General features: G+C 33.6%; 16 non-coding genes across 16 annotated transcripts; 9 read left to right on the forward strand and 7 right to left on the reverse strand.

Moving 5' to 3' along the window:
* The first annotated feature begins 661 nt into the window (after positions 1–661).
* TRNAQ-UUG (transfer RNA glutamine (anticodon UUG)) lies at positions 662–733 on the forward strand. Its single transcript has one exon. It is a non-coding gene; the product is annotated as a tRNA-Gln (tRNA).
* Positions 734–1,561: 828 nt separating this feature from the next.
* Positions 1,562–1,633, reverse strand: TRNAQ-CUG (transfer RNA glutamine (anticodon CUG)). The gene has a single exon. It is a non-coding gene; the product is annotated as a tRNA-Gln (tRNA).
* Positions 1,634–3,181: 1,548 nt separating this feature from the next.
* Positions 3,182–3,253, forward strand: TRNAQ-UUG (transfer RNA glutamine (anticodon UUG)). The gene has a single exon. It is a non-coding gene; the product is annotated as a tRNA-Gln (tRNA).
* An 825-nt stretch (positions 3,254–4,078) lies between these two features.
* Positions 4,079–4,150, reverse strand: TRNAQ-CUG (transfer RNA glutamine (anticodon CUG)). Its single transcript has one exon. It is a non-coding gene; the product is annotated as a tRNA-Gln (tRNA).
* A 1,548-nt stretch (positions 4,151–5,698) lies between these two features.
* Positions 5,699–5,770, forward strand: TRNAQ-UUG (transfer RNA glutamine (anticodon UUG)). Its single transcript has one exon. It is a non-coding gene; the product is annotated as a tRNA-Gln (tRNA).
* An 825-nt stretch (positions 5,771–6,595) lies between these two features.
* On the reverse strand, positions 6,596–6,667 carry TRNAQ-CUG (transfer RNA glutamine (anticodon CUG)). Its single transcript has one exon. It is a non-coding gene; the product is annotated as a tRNA-Gln (tRNA).
* A 1,548-nt stretch (positions 6,668–8,215) lies between these two features.
* On the forward strand, positions 8,216–8,287 carry TRNAQ-UUG (transfer RNA glutamine (anticodon UUG)). The gene has a single exon. It is a non-coding gene; the product is annotated as a tRNA-Gln (tRNA).
* Positions 8,288–9,112: 825 nt separating this feature from the next.
* On the reverse strand, positions 9,113–9,184 carry TRNAQ-CUG (transfer RNA glutamine (anticodon CUG)). Its single transcript has one exon. It is a non-coding gene; the product is annotated as a tRNA-Gln (tRNA).
* Positions 9,185–10,732: 1,548 nt separating this feature from the next.
* TRNAQ-UUG (transfer RNA glutamine (anticodon UUG)) lies at positions 10,733–10,804 on the forward strand. Its single transcript has one exon. It is a non-coding gene; the product is annotated as a tRNA-Gln (tRNA).
* Positions 10,805–11,629: 825 nt separating this feature from the next.
* TRNAQ-CUG (transfer RNA glutamine (anticodon CUG)) lies at positions 11,630–11,701 on the reverse strand. Its single transcript has one exon. It is a non-coding gene; the product is annotated as a tRNA-Gln (tRNA).
* A 1,548-nt stretch (positions 11,702–13,249) lies between these two features.
* Positions 13,250–13,321, forward strand: TRNAQ-UUG (transfer RNA glutamine (anticodon UUG)). The gene has a single exon. It is a non-coding gene; the product is annotated as a tRNA-Gln (tRNA).
* Positions 13,322–14,146: 825 nt separating this feature from the next.
* On the reverse strand, positions 14,147–14,218 carry TRNAQ-CUG (transfer RNA glutamine (anticodon CUG)). Its single transcript has one exon. It is a non-coding gene; the product is annotated as a tRNA-Gln (tRNA).
* Positions 14,219–15,766: 1,548 nt separating this feature from the next.
* On the forward strand, positions 15,767–15,838 carry TRNAQ-UUG (transfer RNA glutamine (anticodon UUG)). Its single transcript has one exon. It is a non-coding gene; the product is annotated as a tRNA-Gln (tRNA).
* Positions 15,839–18,283: 2,445 nt separating this feature from the next.
* Positions 18,284–18,355, forward strand: TRNAQ-UUG (transfer RNA glutamine (anticodon UUG)). Its single transcript has one exon. It is a non-coding gene; the product is annotated as a tRNA-Gln (tRNA).
* Positions 18,356–19,180: 825 nt separating this feature from the next.
* TRNAQ-CUG (transfer RNA glutamine (anticodon CUG)) lies at positions 19,181–19,252 on the reverse strand. The gene has a single exon. It is a non-coding gene; the product is annotated as a tRNA-Gln (tRNA).
* A 1,548-nt stretch (positions 19,253–20,800) lies between these two features.
* On the forward strand, positions 20,801–20,872 carry TRNAQ-UUG (transfer RNA glutamine (anticodon UUG)). Its single transcript has one exon. It is a non-coding gene; the product is annotated as a tRNA-Gln (tRNA).
* Positions 20,873–22,320: the final 1,448 nt, after the last annotated feature.

A 22,320-nucleotide genomic window follows, 5' to 3' on the forward strand; every position in this document is an offset into this window, starting at 1 on the left:
GTATTGTTGGATCAATAATGAGTAAAAAGTGACTATCTCAATTTCAGGACATATAAAATAGAAAGAAGTAGAAACTCATGTTTCAAATGCTGAGAGGCAACAACTGTTCATGATTTTCACCTCCACTAATTATATTTATTTTTATAATCTATATGTTTATATGTTCCTATAAATATACAGAGACATATAGCTATATATACAGAGATACATATGTACAGGTTGATTTTTACATGTTTATAAGTAAATGTGATGTTGTTCCAAATAAAACTTTTAAGAACTGAATGGAAAAGAAAATTGTAATGTTCAGATAAGTCCCACTGAAATTTGTACTCAGATCCCTGTTTTCAGAGTCCAGTGTGCTAACCATGACACCATCCACCCTCCCGTACCAGGGTGAGCTTTCCATTTTGACAGAAGAGATTTGCCTCAGGGGGCAACTTATCTTTCATTGAAAAATATTATCTCACATAAAAACCACTGTTCAACAGAGTTATAACGTTATTTGAGTCTTTTGGGCAACATCCTTCCCCAACATAGTTCAATATGCAAAAGTTTACCAGAATAGGAAAGCAATCCAATTCAGTTTCTCTTTGACAGTAGAATATTAAAAACTTTGACATTTCCACATTGCTGCAGCAGTTTGCGCTCCTTTCACATGGGAGGTTCCATGGTGTAATGGTTAGCACTTTGGACTTTGAATCCAATGATCCGAGTTCAAATCTCGGTGGGACCATTTTATGACTCTTGACCAAATCATTTTCTTTCAAGTGTATTCATTAATATCACATATCTAATACCGGTAGGGTGAAAAATTAATTTATTGATTATACTCTAAAAGTTTACTAGATGTGAGCAAATTATAGAATTTTTACAATACCTGGAAACTAAATGGCTCAAACTAATGAGAGATTTTACAAACTCACTCTGGTTTCTCAAACTCATCACAGGGGCCTGATGCACGACATTACTTTTTAAAATCTTACTGTTATTGATAAGGGGAACAAGGAACTTTTTAATTGCAAAGCATTCATTAAAACAAAACTTGAGGAGTCAAACTTTGTATTACGGGGACCGAAGATGTGCAGTTTGAATAATAATAATCTTGAAATTCAGACGTACAAAGATTTTACACACTGATTTTCAACAGTAAATCCACAACCAATAAAGTTGAATCTTTTGAAAGACATGTCAAAGGTGTGAATCTGAAATTCACTTTCAAAGAAATTCACAATGAAATGCACTGTGTAAGTCCAGCATGTTGTCAGCTAAGAAATCAGCAAAAATGAACTATCTCATTACTGGCCATATAGATGAGAAAGGAAAATAAACTCATGTTTACAATGTGGATGTGAAAGAACAGTTTCTAGGTTCAGCTTCAATATTTATGTTTATGAATAATTGATATGTTCATATTGTCTAACAGCTATCTAGATGGATAAAGCTATGTATGCATCTATACATACTTATGCGTTCATACGCATCAGTATAAAACATTGATATTAGGTTTTTTCTAGACCAAATTCTAAAAAATGAGTTAAACAGTGAATCTCATAATTGTAGTAGGTCCCACCGAGATTTGAACTCGGATCGCTGGATTCAGAGTCCAGTGTGCTAACCATTACACCATGGAACCCTCTCACACAAGAGTGCCTTTTCCATTGAGACAAAAGAGAGCGCATCAGTGATGTCCTTCTCTTATATTGATAAAAAGATATCTCATTTGAATGGTCATAGTGGAAAGAGATTTAATGTGATTTGATTCTTTTCAGCTATATTCTCTATAAAAGTGTTAAATATTCAAATGTTTATCTGAATATAAAAGTTATATCACAATGTTCATCTTTGCCTGTAGCATAATAAAACAGTCTACATTTCCAGACTACTGAAGCAATGTCTCTGTCTCCTGCATGGGTGGCTCGATAGAGCAATGGTTGGCAATTTGGACTTTGCATCCAATGATCCGATTTGAAACCTTGGAGGGACTTTTTTTATTACTCTTGAGCTTTTCCATTTCTTCATCTTTGTTCATTGATAGCTCAAATCCAACACCAGTAGGTTGAAAGAGTCAATTATTGAATGCTTTCAAAATGTCCATCAGCTTGAACAAGTTACATCAATACAAACTTTACAATACTTTGACATCAAATTTCTTCACAAAGTAGTTAGCCATTATAAAATCATATCCTGATTTTCTCAAACGCATTTCAGACGGGTGATTCACAGCATCACTTTTTTAAGCTTTCCCGCTATTGATAAGGCGAAAATAGCACATTTTGAATGAGAAGTTTTCTTCAATCAAACATAGAGGAACCCAAATGATGATCTCATTCAGCTAGTAAAAATGTTGTTTTATATTAGTATGGAAATCGTGAAAAGAAAATGTTTTTCATGCTGATTTACAACAGTTGATCTCCAATCGTAAAATATAAGCTTTTGGTCGGAGGCATGACAGGTACTGATCAAATTCTCATTTTTGAACTTCATTCAGAAATCATATGATATGCTTTGTATACATCAACTGTATTGTTGGATCAATAATGAGTAAAAAGTGACTATCTCAATTTCAGGACATATAAAAGAGAAAGAAGTAGAAACTCATGTTTCAAATGCTGAGAGGCAACAACTGTTCATGATTTTCACCTCCACTAATTATATTTATTTTTATAATCTATATGTTTATATGTTCCTATAAATATACAGAGACATATAGCTATATATACAGAGATACATATGTACAGGTTGATTTTTACATGTTTATAAGTAAATGTGATGTTGTTCCAAATAAAACTTTTAAGAACTGAATGGAAAAGAAAATTGTAATGTTCAGATAAGTCCCACTGAAATTTGTACTCAGATCCCTGTTTTCAGAGTCCAGAGTGCTAACCACGACACCATCCACCCTCCCGTACCAGGGTGAGCTTTCCATTTTGACAGAAGAGATTTGCCTCAGGGGGCAACTTATCTTTCATTGAAAAATAGTATCTCACATAAAAACCACTGTTCAACAGAGTTATAACGTTATTTGAGTCTTTTGGGCAACATCCTTCCCCAACATAGTTCAATATGCAAAAGTTTATCAGAATAGGAAAGCAATCCAATTCAGTTTCTCTTTGACAGTAGAATATTAAAAACGTTGACATTTCCACATTGCTGCAGCAGTTTGCACTCCTTTCACATGGGAGGTTCCATGGTGTAATGGTTAGCACTTTGGACTTTGAATCCAATGATCCGAGTTCAAATCTCGGTGGGACCATTTTATGACTCTTGACCAAATCATTTTCTTTCAAGTGTATTCATTAATATCACATATCTAATACCGGTAGGGTGAAAAATTAATGTATTGATTATACTCTAAAAATTTACTAGATGTGAGCAAATAATAGAATTTTTACAATACCTGGAAACTAAATGGCTCAAAATAATGAGAGATTTTACAAACTCACTCTGGTTTCTCAAACTCATCACAGGGGCCTGATGCACGACATTACTTTTTAAAATCTTACTGTTATTGATAAGGGGAACAAGGAACTTTTTAATTGCAAAGCATTCATTAAAACAAAACTTGAGGAGTCAAACTTTGTATTACGGGGACCGAAGATGTGCAGTTTGAATAATAATCTTGAAATTCAGACGTACAAAGATTTTACACACTGATTTTCAACAGTAAATCCACAACCAATAAAGTTGAATCTTTTGAAAGACATGTCATAGGTGTGAATCTGAAATTCACTTTCAAAGAAATTCACAATGAAATGCACTGTGTAAGTCCAGCATGTTGTCAGCTAAGAAATCAGCAAAAATGAACTATCTCATTACTGGCCATATAGATGAGAAAGGAAAATAAACTCATGTTTACAATGTGGATGTGAAAGAACAGTTTCTAGGTTCAGCTTCAATATTTATGTTTATGAATAATTGATATGTTCATATTGTCTAACAGCTATCTAGATGGATAAAGCTATGTATGCATCTATACATACTTATGCGTTCATACGCATCAGTATAAAACATTGATATTAGGTTTTTTCTAGACCAAATTCTAAAAAATGAGTTAAACAGTGAATCTCATAATTGTAGTAGGTCCCACCGAGATTTGAACTCGGATCGCTGGATTCAGAGTCCAGTGTGCTAACCATTACACCATGGAACCCTCTCACACAAGAGTGCCTTTTCCATTGAGACAAAAGAGAGCGCATCAGTGATGTCCTTCTCTTATATTGATAAAAAGATATCTCATTTGAATGGTCATAGTGGATAGAGATTTAATGTGATTTGATTCTTTTCAGCTATATTCTCTATAAAAGTGTTAAATATTCAAATGTTTATCTGAATATAAAAGTTATATCACAATGTTCATCTTTGCCTGTAGCATAATAAAACAGTCTACATTTCCAGACTACTGAAGCAATGTCTCTGTCTCCTGCATGGGTGGCTCGATAGAGCAATGGTTGGCAATTTGGACTTTGCATCCAATGATCCGATTTGAAACCTTGGAGGGACTTTTTTTATTACTCTTGAGCTTTTCCATTTCTTCATCTTTGTTCATTGATAGCTCAAATCCAACACCAGTAGGTTGAAAGAGTCAATTATTGAATGCTTTCAAAATGTCCATCAGCTTGAACAAGTTACATCAATACAAACTTTACAATACTTTGACATCAAATTTCTTCACAAAGTAGTTAGCCATTATAAAATCATATCCTGATTTTCTCAAACGCATTTCAGACGGGTGATTCACAGCATCACTTTTTTAAGCTTTCCCGCTATTGATAAGGCGAAAATAGCACATTTTGAATGAGAAGTTTTCTTCAATCAAACATAGAGGAACCCAAATGATGATCTCATTCAGCTAGTAAAAATGTTGTTTTATATTAGTATGGAAATCGTGAAAAGAAAATGTTTTTCATGCTGATTTACAACAGTTGATCTCCAATCGTAAAATATAAGCTTTTGGTCGGAGGCATGACAGGTACTGATCAAATTCTCATTTTTGAACTTCATTCAGAAATCATATGATATGCTTTGTATACATCAACTGTATTGTTGGATCAATAATGAGTAAAAAGTGACTATCTCAATTTCAGGACATATAAAAGAGAAAGAAGTAGAAACTCATGTTTCAAATGCTGAGAGGCAACAACTGTTCATGATTTTCACCTCCACTAATTATATTTATTTTTATAATCTATATGTTTATATGTTCCTATAAATATACAGAGACATATAGCTATATATACAGAGATACATATGTACAGGTTGATTTTTACATGTTTATAAGTAAATGTGATGTTGTTCCAAATAAAACTTTTAAGAACTGAATGGAAAAGAAAATTGTAATGTTCAGATAAGTCCCACTGAAATTTGTACTCAGATCCCTGTTTTCAGAGTCCAGAGTGCTAACCACGACACCATCCACCCTCCCGTACCAGGGTGAGCTTTCCATTTTGACAGAAGAGATTTGCCTCAGGGGGCAACTTATCTTTCATTGAAAAATATTATCTCACATAAAAACCACTGTTCAACAGAGTTATAACGTTATTTGAGTCTTTTGGGCAACATCCTTCCCCAACATAGTTCAATATGCAAAAGTTTATCAGAATAGGAAAGCAATCCAATTCAGTTTCTCTTTGACAGTAGAATATTAAAAACGTTGACATTTCCACATTGCTGCAGCAGTTTGCACTCCTTTCACATGGGAGGTTCCATGGTGTAATGGTTAGCACTTTGGACTTTGAATCCAATGATCCGAGTTCAAATCTCGGTGGGACCATTTTATGACTCTTGACCAAATCATTTTCTTTCAAGTGTATTCATTAATATCACATATCTAATACCGGTAGGGTGAAAAATTAATGTATTGATTATACTCTAAAAATTTACTAGATGTGAGCAAATAATAGAATTTTTACAATACCTGGAAACTAAATGGCTCAAAATAATGAGAGATTTTACAAACTCACTCTGGTTTCTCAAACTCATCACAGGGGCCTGATGCACGACATTACTTTTTAAAATCTTACTGTTATTGATAAGGGGAACAAGGAACTTTTTAATTGCAAAGCATTCATTAAAACAAAACTTGAGGAGTCAAACTTTGTATTACGGGGACCGAAGATGTGCAGTTTGAATAATAATCTTGAAATTCAGACGTACAAAGATTTTACACATTGATTTTCAACAGTAAATCCACAACCAATAAAGTTGAATCTTTTGAAAGACATGTCAAAGGTGTGAATCTGAAATTCACTTTCAAAGCAATTCACAATGAAATGCACTGTGTAAGTCCAGCATGTTGTCAGCTAAGAAATCAGCAAAAATGAACTATCTCATTACTGGCCATATAGATGAGAAAGGAAAATAAACTCATGTTTACAATGTGGATGTGAAAGAACAGTTTCTAGGTTCAGCTTCAATATTTATGTTTATGAATAATTGATATGTTCATATTGTCTAACAGCTATCTAGATGGATAAAGCTATGTATGCATCTATACATACTTATGCGTTCATACGCATCAGTATAAAACATTGATATTAGGTTTTTTCTAGACCAAATTCTAAAAAATGAGTTAAACAGTGAATCTCATAATTGTAGTAGGTCCCACCGAGATTTGAACTCGGATCGCTGGATTCAGAGTCCAGTGTGCTAACCATTACACCATGGAACCCTCTCACACAAGAGTGCCTTTTCCATTGAGACAAAAGAGAGCGCATCAGTGATGTCCTTCTCTTATATTGATAAAAAGATATCTCATTTGAATGGTCATAGTGGATAGAGATTTAATGTGATTTGATTCTTTTCAGCTATATTCTCTATAAAAGTGTTAAATATTCAAATGTTTATCTGAATATAAAAGTTATATCACAATGTTCATCTTTGCCTGTAGCATAATAAAACAGTCTACATTTCCAGACTACTGAAGCAATGTCTCTGTCTCCTGCATGGGTGGCTCGATAGAGCAATGGTTGGAAATTTGGACTTTGCATCCAATGATCCGATTTGAAACCTTGGAGGGACTTTTTTTATTACTCTTGAGCTTTTCCATTTCTTCATCTTTGTTCATTGATAGCTCAAATCCAACACCAGTAGGTTGAAAGAGTCAATTATTGAATGCTTTCAAAATGTCCATCAGCTTGAACAAGTTACATCAATACAAACTTTACAATACTTTGACATCAAATTTCTTCACAAAGTAGTTAGCCATTATAAAATCATATCCTGATTTTCTCAAACGCATTTCAGACGGGTGATTCACAGCATCACTTTTTTAATCTTTCCCGCTATTGATAAGGCGAAAATAGCACATTTTGAATGAGAAGTTTTCTTCAATCAGACATAGAGGAACCCAAATGATGATCTCATTCAGCTAGTAAAAATGTTGTTTTATATTAGTATGGAAATCGTGAAAAGAAAATGTTTTTCATGCTGATTTACAACAGTTGATCTCCAATAGTAAAATATAAGCTTTTGGTCGGAGGCATGACAGGTACTGATCAAATTCTCATTTTTGAACTTCATTCACAAATCATATGATATGCTTTGTATACATCAACTGTATTGTTGGATCAATAATGAGTAAAAAGTGACTATCTCAATTTCAGGACATATAAAAGAGAAAGAAGTAGAAACTCATGTTTCAAATGCTGAGAGGCAACAACTGTTCATGATTTTCACCTCCACTAATTATATTTATTTTTATAATCTATATGTTTATATGTTCCTATAAATATACAGAGACATATAGCTATATATACAGAGATACATATGTACAGGTTGATTTTTACATGTTTATAAGTAAATGTGATGTTGTTCCAAATAAAACTTTTAAGAACTGAATGGAAAAGAAAATTGTAATGTTCAGATAAGTCCCACTGAAATTTGTACTCAGATCCCTGTTTTCAGAGTCCAGAGTGCTAACCACGACACCATCCACCCTCCCGTACCAGGGTGAGCTTTCCATTTTGACAGAAGAGATTTGCCTCAGGGGGCAACTTATCTTTCATTGAAAAATATTATCTCACATAAAAACCACTGTTCAACAGAGTTATAACGTTATTTGAGTCTTTTGGGCAACATCCTTCCCCAACATAGTTCAATATGCAAAAGTTTACCAGAATAGGAAAGCAATCCAATTCAGTTTCTCTTTGACAGTAGAATATTAAAAACTTTGACATTTCCACATTGCTGCAGCAGTTTGCACTCCTTTCACATGGGAGGTTCCATGGTGTAATGGTTAGCACTTTGGACTTTGAATCCAATGATCCGAGTTCAAATCTCGGTGGGACCATTTTATGACTCTTGACCAAATCATTTTCTTTCAAGTGTATTCATTAATATCACATATCTAATACCGGTAGGGTAAAAAATTAATGTATTGATTATACTCTAAAAGTTTACTAGATGTGAGCAAATAATAGAATTTTTACAATACCTGGAAACTAAATGGCTCAAAATAATGAGAGATTTTACAAACTCACTCTGGTTTCTCAAACTCATCACAGGGGCCTGATGCACGATATTACTTTTTAAAATCTTACTGTTATTGATAAGGGGAACAAGGAACTTTTTAATTGCAAAGCATTCATTAAAACAAAACTTGAGGAGTCAAACTTTGTATTACGGGGACCGAAGATGTGCAGTTTGAATAATAATCTTGAAATTCAGACGTACAAAGATTTTACACACTGATTTTCAACAGTAAATCCACAACCAATAAAGTTGAATCTTTTGAAAGACATGTCAAAGGTGTGAATCTGAAATTCACTTTTAAAGACATTCACAATGAAATGCACTGTGTAAGTCCAGCATGTTGTCAGCTAAGAAATCAGCAAAACTGAACTATCTCATTACTGGCCATATAGATGAGAAAGGAAAATAAACTCATGTTTACAATGTGGATGTGAAAGAACAGTTTCTAGGTTCAGCTTCAATATTTATGTTTATGAATAATTGATATGTTCATATTGTCTAACAGCTATCTAGATGGATAAAGCTATGTATGCATCTATACATACTTATGCGTTCATACGCATCAGTATAAAACATTGATATTAGGTTTTTTCTAGACCAAATTCTAAAAAATGAGTTAAACAGTGAATCTCATAATTGTAGTAGGTCCCACCGAGATTTGAACTCGGATCGCTGGATTCAGAGTCCAGTGTGCTAACCATTACACCATGGAACCCTCTCACACAAGAGTGCCTTTTCCATTGAGACAAAAGAGAGCGCATCAGTGATGTCCTTCTCTTATATTGATAAAAAGATATCTCATTTGAATGGTCATAGTGGATAGAGATTTAATGTGATTTGATTCTTTTCAGCTATATTCTCTATAAAAGTGTTAAATATTCAAATGTTTATCTGAATATAAAAGTTATATCACAATGTTCATCTTTGCCTGTAGCATAATAAAACAGTCTACATTTCCAGACTACTGAAGCAATGTCTCTGTCTCCTGCATGGGTGGCTCGATAGAGCAATGGTTGGCAATTTGGACTTTGCATCCAATGATCCGATTTGAAACCTTGGAGGGACTTTTTTTATTACTCTTGAGCTTTTCCATTTCTTCATCTTTGTTCATTGATAGCTCAAATCCAACACCAGTAGGTTGAAAGAGTCAATTATTGAATGCTTTCAAAATGTCCATCAGCTTGAACAACTTACATCAATACAAACTTTACAATACTTTGACATCAAATTTCTTCACAAAGTAGTTAGCCATTATAAAATCATATCCTGATTTTCTCAAACGCATTTCAGACGGGTGATTCACAGCATCACTTTTTTAATCTTTCCCGCTATTGATAAGGCGAAAATAGCACATTTTGAATGAGAAGTTTTCTTCAATCAGACATAGAGGAACCCAAATGATGATCTCATTCAGCTAGTAAAAATGTTGTTTTATATTAGTATGGAAATCGTGAAAAGAAAATGTTTTTCATGCTGATTTACAACAGTTGATCTCCAATAGTAAAATATAAGCTTTTGGTCGGAGGCATGACAGGTACTGATCAAATTATCATTTTTGAACTTCATTCACAAATCATATGATATGCTTTGTATACATCAACTGTATTGTTGGATCAATAATGAGTAAAAAGTGACTATCTCAATTTCAGGACATATAAAAGAGAAAGAAGTAGAAACTCATGTTTCAAATGCTGAGAGGCAACAACTGTTCATGATTTTCACCTCCACTAATTATATTTATTTTTATAATCTATATGTTTATATGTTCCTATAAATATACAGAGACATATAGCTATATATACAGAGATACATATGTACAGGTTGATTTTTACATGTTTATAAGTAAATGTGATGTTGTTCCAAATAAAACTTTTAAGAACTGAATGGAAAAGAAAATTGTAATGTTCAGATAAGTCCCACTGAAATTTGTACTCAGATCCCTGTTTTCAGAGTCCAGAGTGCTAACCACGACACCATCCACCCTCCCGTACCAGGGTGAGCTTTCCATTTTGACAGAAGAGATTTGCCTCAGGGGGCAACTTATCTTTCATTGAAAAATATTATCTCACATAAAAACCACTGTTCAACAGAGTTATAACGTTATTTGAGTCTTTTGGGCAACATCCTTCCCCAACATAGTTCAATATGCAAAAGTTTACCAGAATAGGAAAGCAATCCAATTCAGTTTCTCTTTGACAGTAGAATATTAAAAACTTTGACATTTCCACATTGCTGCAGCAGTTTGCACTCCTTTCACATGGGAGGTTCCATGGTGTAATGGTTAGCACTTTGGACTTTGAATCCAATGATCCGAGTTCAAATCTCGGTGGGACCATTTTATGACTCTTGACCAAATCATTTTCTTTCAAGTGTATTCATTAATATCACATATCTAATACCGGTAGGGTAAAAAATTAATGTATTGATTATACTCTAAAAGTTTACTAGATGTGAGCAAATAATAGAATTTTTACAATACCTGGAAACTAAATGGCTCAAAATAATGAGAGATTTTACAAACTCACTCTGGTTTCTCAAACTCATCACAGGGGCCTGATGCACGATATTACTTTTTAAAATCTTACTGTTATTGATAAGGGGAACAAGGAACTTTTTAATTGCAAAGCATTCATTAAAACAAAACTTGAGGAGTCAAACTTTGTATTACGGGGACCGAAGATGTGCAGTTTGAATAATAATCTTGAAATTCAGACGTACAAAGATTTTACACACTGATTTTCAACAGTAAATCCACAACCAATAAAGTTGAATCTTTTGAAAGACATGTCAAAGGTGTGAATCTGAAATTCACTTTTAAAGACATTCACAATGAAATGCACTGTGTAAGTCCAGCATGTTGTCAGCTAAGAAATCAGCAAAACTGAACTATCTCATTACTGGCCATATAGATGAGAAAGGAAAATAAACTCATGTTTACAATGTGGATGTGAAAGAACAGTTTCTAGGTTCAGCTTCAATATTTATGTTTATGAATAATTGATATGTTCATATTGTCTAACAGCTATCTAGATGGATAAAGCTATGTATGCATCTATACATACTTATGCGTTCATACGCATCAGTATAAAACATTGATATTAGGTTTTTTCTAGACCAAATTCTAAAAAATGAGTTAAACAGTGAATCTCATAATTGTAGTAGGTCCCACCGAGATTTGAACTCGGATCGCTGGATTCAGAGTCCAGTGTGCTAACCATTACACCATGGAACCCTCTCACACAAGAGTGCCTTTTCCATTGAGACAAAAGAGAGCGCATCAGTGATGTCCTTCTCTTATATTGATAAAAAGATATCTCATTTGAATGGTCATAGTGGATAGAGATTTAATGTGATTTGATTCTTTTCAGCTATATTCTCTATAAAAGTGTTAAATATTCAAATGTTTATCTGAATATAAAAGTTATATCACAATGTTCATCTTTGCCTGTAGCATAATAAAACAGTCTACATTTCCAGACTACTGAAGCAATGTCTCTGTCTCCTGCATGGGTGGCTCGATAGAGCAATGGTTGGCAATTTGGACTTTGCATCCAATGATCCGATTTGAAACCTTGGAGGGACTTTTTTTATTACTCTTGAGCTTTTCCATTTCTTCATCTTTGTTCATTGATAGCTCAAATCCAACACCAGTAGGTTGAAAGAGTCAATTATTGAATGCTTTCAAAATGTCCATCAGCTTGAACAACTTACATCAATACAAACTTTACAATACTTTGACATCAAATTTCTTCACAAAGTAGTTAGCCATTATAAAATCATATCCTGATTTTCTCAAACGCATTTCAGACGGGTGATTCACAGCATCACTTTTTTAATCTTTCCCGCTATTGATAAGGCGAAAATAGCACATTTTGAATGAGAAGTTTTCTTCAATCAGACATAGAGGAACCCAAATGATGATCTCATTCAGCTAGTAAAAATGTTGTTTTATATTAGTATGGAAATCGTGAAAAGAAAATGTTTTTCATGCTGATTTACAACAGTTGATCTCCAATAGTAAAATATAAGCTTTTGGTCGGAGGCATGACAGGTACTGATCAAATTCTCATTTTTGAACTTCATTCACAAATCATATGATATGCTTTGTATACATCAACTGTATTGTTGGATCAATAATGAGTAAAAAGTGACTATCTCAATTTCAGGACATATAAAAGAGAAAGAAGTAGAAACTCATGTTTCAAATGCTGAGAGGCAACAACTGTTCATGATTTTCACCTCCACTAATTATATTTATTTTTATAATCTATATGTTTATATGTTCCTATAAATATTCAGAGACATATAGCTATATATACAGAGATACATATGTACAGGTTGATTTTTACATGTTTATAAGTAAATGTGATGTTGTTCCAAATAAAACTTTTAAGAACTGAATGGAAAAGAAAATTGTAATGTTCAGATAAGTCCCACTGAAATTTGTACTCAGATCCCTGTTTTCAGAGTCCAGAGTGCTAACCACGACACCATCCACCCTCCCGTACCAGGGTGAGCTTTCCATTTTGACAGAAGAGATTTGCCTCAGGGGGCAACTTATCTTTCATTGAAAAATATTATCTCACATAAAAACCACTGTTCAACAGAGTTATAACGTTATTTGAGTCTTTTGGGCAACATCCTTCCCCAACATAGTTCAATATGCAAAAGTTTACCAGAATAGGAAAGCAATCCAATTCAGTTTCTCTTTGACAGTAGAATATTAAAAACTTTGACATTTCCACATTGCTGCAGCAGTTTGCACTCCTTTCACATGGGAGGTTCCATGGTGTAATGGTTAGCACTTTGGACTTTGAATCCAATGATCCGAGTTCAAATCTCGGTGGGACCATTTTATGACTCTTGACCAAATCATTTTCTTTCAAGTGTATTCATTAATATCACATATCTAATACCGGTAGGGTGAAAAATTAATGTATTGATTATACTCTAAAAGTTTACTAGATGTGAGCAAATAATAGAATTTTTACAATACCTGGAAACTAAATGGCTCAAACTAATGAGAGATTTTACAAACTCACTCTGGTTTCTCAAACTCATCACAGGGGCCTGATGCACGACATTACTTTTTAAAATCTTACTGTTATTGATAAGGGGAACAAGGAACTTTTTAATTGCAAAGCATTCATTAAAACAAAACTTGAGGAGTCAAACTTTGTATTACGGGGACCGAAGATGTGCAGTTTGAATAATAATCTTGAAATTCAGACGTACAAAGATTTTACACACTGATTTTCAACAGTAAATCCACAACCAATAAAGTTGAATCTTTTGAAAGACATGTCAAAGGTGTGAATCTGAAATTCACTTTCAAAGAAATTCACAATGAAATGCACTGTGTAAGTCCAGCATGTTGTCAGCTAAGAAATCAGCAAAAATGAACTATCTCATTACTGGCCATATAGATGAGAAAGGAAAATAAACTCATGTTTACAATGTGGATGTGAAAGAACAGTTTCTAGGTTCAGCTTCAATATTTATGTTTATGAATAATTGATATGTTCATATTGTCTAACAGCTATCTAGATGGATAAAGCTATGTATGCATCTATACATACTTATGCGTTCATACGCATCAGTATAAAACATTGATATTAGGTTTTTTCTAGACCAAATTCTAAAAAATGAGTTAAACAGTGAATCTCATAATTGTAGTAGGTCCCACCGAGATTTGAACTCGGATCGCTGGATTCAGAGTCCAGTGTGCTAACCATTACACCATGGAACCCTCTCACACAAGAGTGCCTTTTCCATTGAGACAAAAGAGAGCGCATCAGTGATGTCCTTCTCTTATATTGATAAAAAGATATCTCATTTGAATGGTCATAGTGGATAGAGATTTAATGTGATTTGATTCTTTTCAGCTATATTCTCTATAAAAGTGTTAAATATTCAAATGTTTATCTGAATATAAAAGTTATATCACAATGTTCACCTTTGCCTGTAGCATAATAAAACAGTCTACATTTCCAGACTACTGAAGCAATGTCTCTGTCTCCTGCATGGGTGGCTCGATAGAGCAATGGTTGGCAATTTGGACTTTGCATCCAATGATCCGATTTGAAACCTTGGAGGGACTTTTTTTATTACTCTTGAGCTTTTCCATTTCTTCATCTTTGTTCATTGATAGCTCAAATCCAACACCAGTAGGTTGAAAGAGTCAATTATTGAATGCTTTCAAAATGTCCATCAGCTTGAACAAGTTACATCAATACAAACTTTACAATACTTTGACATCAAATTTCTTCACAAAGTAGTTAGCCATTATAAAATCATATCCTGATTTTCTCAAACGCATTTCAGACGGGTGATTCACAGCATCACTTTTTTAAGCTTTCCCGCTATTGATAAGGCGAAAATAGCACATTTTGAATGAGAAGTTTTCTTCAATCAAACATAGAGGAACCCAAATGATGATCTCATTCAGCTAGTAAAAATGTTGTTTTATATTAGTATGGAAATCGTGAAAAGAAAATGTTTTTCATGCTGATTTACAACAGTTGATCTCCAATCGTAAAATATAAGCTTTTGGTCGGAGGCATGACAGGTACTGATCAAATTCTCATTTTTGAACTTCATTCACAAATCATATGATATGCTTTGTATACATCAACTGTATTGTTGGATCAATAATGAGTAAAAAGTGACTATCTCAATTTCAGGACATATAAAAGAGAAAGAAATAGAAACTCATGTTTCAAATGCTGAGAGGCAACAACTGTTCATGATTTTCACCTCCACTAATTATATTTATTTTTATAATCTATATGTTTATATGTTCCTATAAATATACAGAGACATATAGCTATATATACAGAGATACATATGTACAGGTTGATTTTTACATGTTTATAAGTAAATGTGATGTTGTTCCAAATAAAACTTTTAAGAACTGAATGGAAAAGAAAATTGTAATGTTCAGATAAGTCCCACTGAAATTCGTACTCAGATCCCTGTTTTCAGAGTCCAGAGTGCTAACCACGACACCATCCACCCTCCCGTACCAGGGTGAGCTTTCCATTTTGACAGAAGAGATTTGCCTCAGGGGGCAACTTATCTTTCATTGAAAAATATTATCTCACATAAAAACCACTGTTCAACAGAGTTATAACGTTATTTGAGTCTTTTGGGCAACATCCTTCCCCAACATAGTTCAATATGCAAAAGTTTACCAGAATAGGAAAGCAATCCAATTCAGTTTCTCTTTGACAGTAGAATATTAAAAACTTTGACATTTCCACATTGCTGCAGCAGTTTGCACTCCTTTCACATGGGAGGTTCCATGGTGTAATGGTTAGCACTTTGGACTTTGAATCCAATGATCCGAGTTCAAATCTCGGTGGGACCATTTTATGACTCTTGACCAAATCATTTTCTTTCAAGTGTATTCATTAATATCACATATCTAATACCGGTAGGGTGAAAAATTAATGTATTGATTATACTCTAAAAGTTTACTAGATGTGAGCAAATAATAGAATTTTTACAATACCTGGAAACTAAATGGCTCAAACTAATGAGAGATTTTACAAACTCACTCTGGTTTCTCAAACTCATCACAGGGGCCTGATGCACGACATTACTTTTTAAAATCTTACTGTTATTGATAAGGGGAACAAGGAACTTTTTAATTGCAAAGCATTCATTAAAACAAAACTTGAGGAGTCAAACTTTGTATTACGGGGACCGAAGATGTGCAGTTTGAATAATAATCTTGAAATTCAGACGTACAAAGATTTTACACACTGATTTTCAACAGTAAATCCACAACCAATAAAGTTGAATCTTTTGAAAGACATGTCAAAGGTGTGAATCTGAAATTCACTTTCAAAGAAATTCACAATGAAATGCACTGTGTAAGTCCAGCATGTTGTCAGCTAAGAAATCAGCAAAAATGAACTATCTCATTACTGGCCATATAGATGAGAAAGGAAAATAAACTCATGTTTACAATGTGGATGTGAAAGAACAGTTTCTAGGTTCAGCTTCAATATTTATGTTTATGAATAATTGATATGTTCATATTGTCTAACAGCTATCTAGATGGATAAAGCTATGTATGCATCTATACATACTTATGCGTTCATACGCATCAGTATAAAACATTGATATTAGGTTTTTTCTAGACCAAATTCTAAAAAATGAGTTAAACAGTGAATCTCATAATTGTAGTAGGTCCCACCGAGATTTGAACTCGGATCGCTGGATTCAGATTCCAGTGTGCTAACCATTACACCATGGAACCCTCTCACACAAGAGTGCCTTTTCCATTGAGACAAAAGAGAGCGCATCAGTGATGTCCTTCTCATATATTGATAAAAAGATATCTCATTTGAATGGTCATAGTGGATAGAGATTTAATGTGATTTGATTCTTTTCAGCTATATTCTCTATAAAAGTGTTAAATATTCAAATGTTTATCTGAATATAAAAGTTATATCACAATGTTCATCTTTGCCTGTAGCATAATAAAACAGTCTACATTTCCAGACTACTGAAGCAATGTCTCTGTCTCCTGCATGGGTGGCTCGATAGAGCAATGGTTGGCAATTTGGACTTTGCATCCAATGATCCGATTTGAAACCTTGGAGGGACTTTTTTTATTACTCTTGAGCTTTTCCATTTCTTCATCTTTGTTCATTGATAGCTCAAATCCAACACCAGTAGGTTGAAAGAGTCAATTATTGAATGCTTTCAAAATGTCCATCAGCTTGAACAAGTTACATCAATACAAACTTTACAATACTTTGACATCAAATTTCTTCACAAAGTAGTTAGCCATTATAAAATCATATCCTGATTTTCTCAAACGCATTTCAGACGGGTGATTCACAGCATCACTTTTTTAATCTTTCCCGCTATTGATAAGGCGAAAATAGCACATTTTGAATGAGAAGTTTTCTTCAATCAGACATAGAGGAACCCAAATGATGATCTCATTCAGCTAGTAAAAATGTTGTTTTATATTAGTATGGAAATCGTGAAAAGAAAATGTTTTTCATGCTGATTTACAACAGTTGATCTCCAATAGTAAAATATAAGCTTTTGGTCGGAGGCATGACAGGTACTGATCAAATTCTCATTTTTGAACTTCATTCACAAATCATATGATATGCTTTGTATACATCAACTGTATTGTTGGATCAATAATGAGTAAAAAGTGACTATCTCAATTTCAGGACATATAAAAGAGAAAGAAGTAGAAACTCATGTTTCAAATGCTGAGAGGCAACAACTGTTCATGATTTTCACCTCCACTAATTATATTTATTTTTATAATCTATATGTTTATATGTTCCTATAAATATTCAGAGACATATAGCTATATATACAGAGATACATATGTACAGGTTGATTTTTACATGTTTATAAGTAAATGTGATGTTGTTCCAAATAAAACTTTTAAGAACTGAATGGAAAAGAAAATTGTAATGTTCAGATAAGTCCCACTGAAATTTGTACTCAGATCCCTGTTTTCAGAGTCCAGAGTGCTAACCACGACACCATCCACCCTCCCGTACCAGGGTGAGCTTTCCATTTTGACAGAAGAGATTTGCCTCAGGGGGCAACTTATCTTTCATTGAAAAATATTATCTCACATAAAAACCACTGTTCAACAGAGTTATAACGTTATTTGAGTCTTTTGGGCAACATCCTTCCCCAACATAGTTCAATATGCAAAAGTTTACCAGAATAGGAAAGCAATCCAATTTAGTTTCTCTTTGACAGTAGAATATTAAAAACTTTGACATTTCCACATTGCTGCAGCAGTTTGCACTCCTTTCACATGGGAGGTTCCATGGTGTAATGGTTAGCACTTTGGACTTTGAATCCAATGATCCGAGTTCAAATCTCGGTGGGACCATTTTATGACTCTTGACCAAATCATTTTCTTTCAAGTGTATTCATTAATATCACATATCTAATACCGGTAGGGTGAAAAATTAATGTATTGATTATACTCTAAAAGTTTACTAGATGTGAGCAAATAATAGAATTTTTACAATACCTGGAAACTAAATGGCTCAAAATAATGAGAGATTTTACAAACTCACTCTGGTTTCTCAAACTCATCACAGGGGCCTGATGCACGATATTACTTTTTAAAATCTTACTGTTATTGATAAGGGGAACAAGGAACTTTTTAATTGCAAAGCATTCATTAAAACAAAACTTGAGGAGTCAAACTTTGTATTACGGGGACCGAAGATGTGCAGTTTGAATAATAATCTTGAAATTCAGACGTACAAAGATTTTACACACTGATTTTCAACAGTAAATCCACAACCAATAAAGTTGAATCTTTTGAAAGACATGTCAAAGGTGTGAATCTGAAATTCACTTTTAAAGACATTCACAATGAAATGCACTGTGTAAGTCCAGCATGTTGTCAGCTAAGAAATCAGCAAAACTGAACTATCTCATTACTGGCCATATAGATGAGAAAGGAAAATAAACTCATGTTTACAATGTGGATGTGAAAGAACAGTTTCTAGGTTCAGCTTCAATATTTATGTTTATGAATAATTGATATGTTCATATTGTCTAACAGCTATCTAGATGGATAAAGCTATGTATGCATCTATACATACTTATGCGTTCATACGCATCAGTATAAAACATTGATATTAGGTTTTTTCTAGACCAAATTCTAAAAAATGAGTTAAACAGTGAATCTCATAATTGTAGTAGGTCCCACCGAGATTTGAACTCGGATCGCTGGATTCAGAGTCCAGTGTGCTAACCATTACACCATGGAACCCTCTCACACAAGAGTGCCTTTTCCATTGAGACAAAAGAGAGCGCATCAGTGATGTCCTTCTCTTATATTGATAAAAAGATATCTCATTTGAATGGTCATAGTGGATAGAGATTTAATGTGATTTGATTCTTTTCAGCTATATTCTCTATAAAAGTGTTAAATATTCAAATGTTTATCTGAATATAAAAGTTATATCACAATGTTCATCTTTGCCTGTAGCATAATAAAACAGTCTACATTTCCAGACTACTGAAGCAATGTCTCTGTCTCCTGCATGGGTGGCTCGATAGAGCAATGGTTGGCAATTTGGACTTTGCATCCAATGATCCGATTTGAAACCTTGGAGGGACTTTTTTTATTACTCTTGAGCTTTTCCATTTCTTCATCTTTGTTCATTGATAGCTCAAATCCAACACCAGTAGGTTGAAAGAGTCAATTATTGAATGCTTTCAAAATGTCCATCAGCTTGAACAAGTTACATCAATACAAACTTTACAATACTTTGACATCAAATTTCTTCACAAAGTAGTTAGCCATTATAAAATCATATCCTGATTTTCTCAAACGCATTTCAGACGGGTGATTCACAGCATCACTTTTTTAATCTTTCCCGCTATTGATAAGGCGAAAATAGCACATTTTGAATGAGAAGTTTTCTTCAATCAGACATAGAGGAACCCAAATGATGATCTCATTCAGCTAGTAAAAATGTTGTTTTATATTAGTATGGAAATCGTGAAAAGAAAATGTTTTTCATGCTGATTTACAACAGTTGATCTCCAATAGTAAAATATAAGCTTTTGGTCGGAGGCATGACAGGTACTGATCAAATTCTCATTTTTGAACTTCATTCACAAATCATATGATATGCTTTGTATACATCAACTGTATTGTTGGATCAATAATGAGTAAAAAGTGACTATCTCAATTTCAGGACATATAAAAGAGAAAGAAGTAGAAACTCATGTTTCAAATGCTGAGAGGCAACAACTGTTCATGATTTTCACCTCCACTAATTATATTTATTTTTATAATCTATATGTTTATATGTTCCTATAAATATACAGAGACATATAGCTATATATACAGAGATACATATGTACAGGTTGATTTTTACATGTTTATAAGTAAATGTGATGTTGTTCCAAATAAAACTTTTAAGAACTGAATGGAAAAGAAAATTGTAATGTTCAGATAAGTCCCACTGAAATTTGTACTCAGATCCCTGTTTTCAGAGTCCAGAGTGCTAACCACGACACCATCCACCCTCCCGTACCAGGGTGAGCTTTCCATTTTGACAGAAGAGATTTGCCTCAGGGGGCAACTTATCTTTCATTGAAAAATATTATCTCACATAAAAACCACTGTTCAACAGAGTTATAACGTTATTTGAGTCTTTTGGGCAACATCCTTCCCCAACATAGTTCAATATGCAAAAGTTTACCAGAATAGGAAAGCAATCCAATTCAGTTTCTCTTTGACAGTAGAATATTAAAAACTTTGACATTTCCACATTGCTGCAGCAGTTTGCACTCCTTTCACATGGGAGGTTCCATGGTGTAATGGTTAGCACTTTGGACTTTGAATCCAATGATCCGAGTTCAAATCTCGGTGGGACCATTTTATGACTCTTGACCAAATCATTTTCTTTCAAGTGTATTCATTAATATCACATATCTAATACCGGTAGGGTGAAAAATTAATTTATTGATTATACTCTAAAAGTTTACTAGATGTGAGCAAATAATAGAATTTTTACAATACCTGGAAACTAAATGGCTCAAAATAATGAGAGATTTTACAAACTCACTCTGGTTTCTCAAACTCATCACAGGGGCTTGATGCACGACATTACTTTTTAAAATCTTACTGTTATTGATAAGGGGAACAAGGAACTTTTTAATTGCAAAGCATTCATTAAAACAAAACTTGAGGAGTCAAACTTTGTATTACGGGGACCGAAGATGTGCAGTTTGAATAATAATCTTGAAATTCAGACGTACAAAGATTTTACACACTGATTTTCAACAGTAAATCCACAACCAATAAAGTTGAATCTTTTGAAAGACATGTCAAAGGTGTGAATCTGAAATTCACTTTCAAAGAAATTCACAATGAAATGCACTGTGTAAGTCCAGCATGTTGTCAGCTAAGAAATCAGCAAAAATGAACTATCTCATTACTGGCCATATAGATGAGAAAGGAAAATAAACTCATGTTTACAATGTGGATGTGAAAGAACAGTTTCTAGGTTCAGCTTCAATATTTATGTTTATGAATAATTGATATGTTCATATTGTCTAACAGCTATCTAGATGGATAAAGCTATGTATGCATCTATACATACTTATGCGTTCATACGCATCAGTATAAAACATTGATATTAGGTTTTTTCTAGACCAAATTCTAAAAAATGAGTTAAACAGTGAATCTCATAATTGTAGTAGGTCCCACCGAGATTTGAACGCGGATCGCTGGATTCAGAGTCCAGTGTGCTAACCATTACACCATGGAACCCTCTCACACAAGAGTGCCTTTTCCATTGAGACAAAAGAGAGCGCATCAGTGATGTCCTTCTCTTATATTGATAAAAAGATATCGCATTTGAATGGTCATAGTGGATAGAGATTTAATGTGATTTGATTCTTTTCAGCTATATTCTCTATAAAAGTGTTAAATATTCAAATGTTTATCTGAATATAAAAGTTATATCACAATGTTCATCTTTGCCTGTAGCATAATAAAACAGTCTACATTTCCAGACTACTGAAGCAATGTCTCTGTCTCCTGCATGGGTGGCTCGATAGAGCAATGGTTGGCAATTTGGACTTTGCATCCAATGATCCGATTTGAAACCTTGGAGGGACTTTTTTTATTACTCTTGAGCTTTTCCATTTCTTCATCTTTGTTCATTGATAGCTCAAATCCAACACCAGTAGGTTGAAAGAGTCAATTATTGAATGCTTTCAAAATGTCCATCAGCTTGAACAAGTTACATCAATACAAACTTTACAATACTTTGACATCAAATTTCTTCACAAAGTAGTTATCCATTATAAAAGCATATC

This window comes from Triturus cristatus, chromosome 5_2, assembly GCF_964204655.1.
Source record: "Triturus cristatus chromosome 5_2, aTriCri1.1, whole genome shotgun sequence".
NCBI classification, from domain to species: Eukaryota; Metazoa; Chordata; class Amphibia; order Caudata; family Salamandridae; genus Triturus; species Triturus cristatus.